The following is a 2973-nucleotide window of genomic DNA, read 5'->3' on the forward strand; positions in this document are numbered from 1 at the left end:
AATAATCTATTGTAATTTCCTATTTTCATAATAAGAAAACCAAGGCCTAGAGGGATTACTTAACTTGCACAAAATATTTTTTTATTATCAGCACAGAAACTTACTTGAATTCAAAATCATATGGTTATATTTAGAATAATATAATAGAGCAAATATCATGGCTCTGAAACAGTTCTAAAGATGTCATTCTTTTGAAGTAAAAAAAAAAACATAGTAAGAATGTATAAGGAAGCAAAAACATAAAAAACAAGCTTGTTGAGTATTGAGAGTTGTTACGAGAGGAACACACTAAGATAATGTAACAGAGCCCAAATTGTAAAACATGCAGCAAAGAGTTCTCTTGCTTTATCAACTCCTGGAAAAATAAATCAGTAACCTCTATAATGCAAGAATACCACCACTTGGTTAACAGGACAAACTTCCTGAGGGACACAGATAGCAATTGACTATACTACCCCCTTTTCTAACTCCTTTCCTCACACCAATTTCTTTTCTTTAAGATAGGTTTCATCCTGTTGAAAAATATTTGTTTTTATTTGTAAAGTGAAGGAAATAATATCCTGATTGAAGTATGAAATGATGTAGTTGAATGTACTCAGGGATCAAACTTCTGAGACAGGTTAATCAGCTAGTTAACAGAGAACATCAGTGGCTTGCAAAGAAAAAAAATAAAATCAGAGAATACATGTTTGCTAAATAGGTTAAAAAATAAGCAACTAAAAATGGGTTAAAATCCTAGGGTTTACTGGGACCTAGGCGATCACAAGCAGACAGGTGACCTTTGACCCATTTACTTGCGGAGTGAGCTATAAGGATGCTCTAAGGTCAAGTTTGGTTTTCAATAGTGTCCACAGCCAAGGGGTAAACTCAGAGAGTCTCCTCCTCTCATAGAAACTGGAAGATGCAGGAAAAGTCTTTCTTTGAGTAACCGTTTGCACCATCACCCTGCAGACCTAGTGGGCTTCACTGTCCGGAAGGACTGGGCTTTTTGTGGTGGTGGCAGTCTTGTTCTAACCCCAGATCCTTAGCCATGAGCGTTGCTCCAAATCCACCTTAATAGTTATTAGTGGATGGAACTCCATTCCCTCACCCCAAGTACAGGATTCTAAGTATCATTTGACCAACACCATCCTGAAATCGAATTTAGGATTTTAGCCAACAGCTTTGGGTCAAGCCCTAACCCGATTCCAAGATTCATAGCTTCAGCAGTTCCAATCATTCTGGTAGCTAACAGCATGTTGTTGTAGATCTTTGCAGTCAACCTGGTCCCTACAGCTCCACAATACACCACACTGGATCACATGCACCCCAGCAACTCTTGGGCAGCAGCAAATTTATCTTTGACTCCTCCCACCATAAATGTGAGGTTCCCAGATGGAACAGCTCCCACACCACCAGAAACAGGGGCATCCATGAAAACTGTTCCCATTTTCTCAACTTTTTTGGCCAATTCTTTTGAAATTGCAGGATCAATGGTACTGGAATCTATTAATAGTGAGCCTTTCTTCACTTTTTTTTAGAATTTCATTTGCTCCGGAATGACCTTCTGTTACATTGATACTGGTAAGCAACGTTGTAATAATTCTGTCAGTTTTTTCAGCTATATCTGCTGAGGAATACACTACCTGTTCACTCACATCTTAAAACTCTTTGTATGCATCAGAGAACACATCATAAATAATGAATGAATAGCAGGAGATTTTTTTTGCCATTGAATTCTCCATGTTGCTCTGTCAAATGAATCCAACTGAAATCTTAGAAGCCATTGACCTAGGACATACCACTGCAAGGCTGGTCACTGCCAGGCTCTGCCGGTGGCTCCAATACTGGAGTCTAGAGACAGTTCCACGGAGAGGAGCCATAAGGGCCTGGCATGCTCCCCTAGGCCTGCCTCCCCATGGTAACCTCCCCGCTCCTGGCTTGCCCACTCACTGATTACACAAGCTATTAAAGGCAATCTAGTAGCAAAGCCTACTCATATCATCATGTAGATTAAATTCCATAAAGCCATTTGCAATCTACAAAGTGTTATATCAATATATGATATATATTAATATTATATTATGTTATATATAATGATAAAACAGAATGTTTTATTATTACTTATGACTTCACTAGAGAGATGTTTAACTTGTTTAATATTTATCATTTTGAAAGAGAATAAATTATGGCATATGAATTGATAAAATTTCAATTTATATTCCTCTGATCCCCTACTGTTTGCCTCCTGTATCTACTGTGAACTTTTTCTAGTGTTTGGAGAGTTTCTTGGTAGCAACTTTGGGAATAGAGTATTATTTGATCATTTTAAACTATATTTTTAGAAGGAAATAAACTCGCTCTGGGTTTAAGATAATATAAAAATCAAAATCAATAGAGAATATATTAGTCTGGGATTGGTTTTGAAAGTTCTCATATGGATCAGGGGGTCAGAGCAGTGAATTGAGTCTCCTCTCCTTAATGGGTTTTCCCTTATATTATTTAAAGTACTCAAAGAGAATTAATCCTTGTTGTGGAGAACATTAAAGGAACGGATCAATTTTTCCCTCAAAGGAGTTTTCAAATAACCCATATGACCTTTGACTTTTTGATTGTTCAAATCTTAAGATATCTTAGTGTGTCTCTTGAGGTTTCTTTTTTTTCTTGTTCTTTTTCAATATTTGTGTTAGGCGTTGGTTTCTGCCTGGGGCAAGAACCTAATAGAGGAGAAATAGTAATGTTTTAAAAGCACAAGAATCTAATATGCATTTTTAAATCTAACTTTTAAGAAGCTATTTTTTCTCCTTAAACAAAGATGAATCTAGGGAGAAAATTTGAAGGACTTGAAAATTACAAAAATTAAACTTTTATAAATATTTCAAAAAAAAAAGTTTGTATTCAAGTCTCTATTTGACCACAATAACGATCACTTTCCCTATTTCCCTGAAGAGATTTTTCGTCAATTTTGCTTTATTTAATCAAGGAAATACATGT

The 2973-nt window shown here is 36.1% G+C and overlaps 1 pseudogene; it reads right to left on the reverse strand.

The window, feature by feature from the left end:
• Nucleotides 1–867: 867 nt before the first annotated feature.
• On the reverse strand, nt 868–1862 carry LOC103671158 (annotated as a pseudogene).
• Nucleotides 1863–2973: the final 1111 nt, after the last annotated feature.

This window comes from Ursus maritimus, unplaced genomic scaffold, assembly GCF_017311325.1.
Source record: "Ursus maritimus isolate PB19 unplaced genomic scaffold, ASM1731132v1 scaffold_11, whole genome shotgun sequence".
In the NCBI taxonomy this organism is placed as follows: domain Eukaryota; kingdom Metazoa; phylum Chordata; class Mammalia; order Carnivora; family Ursidae; genus Ursus; species Ursus maritimus.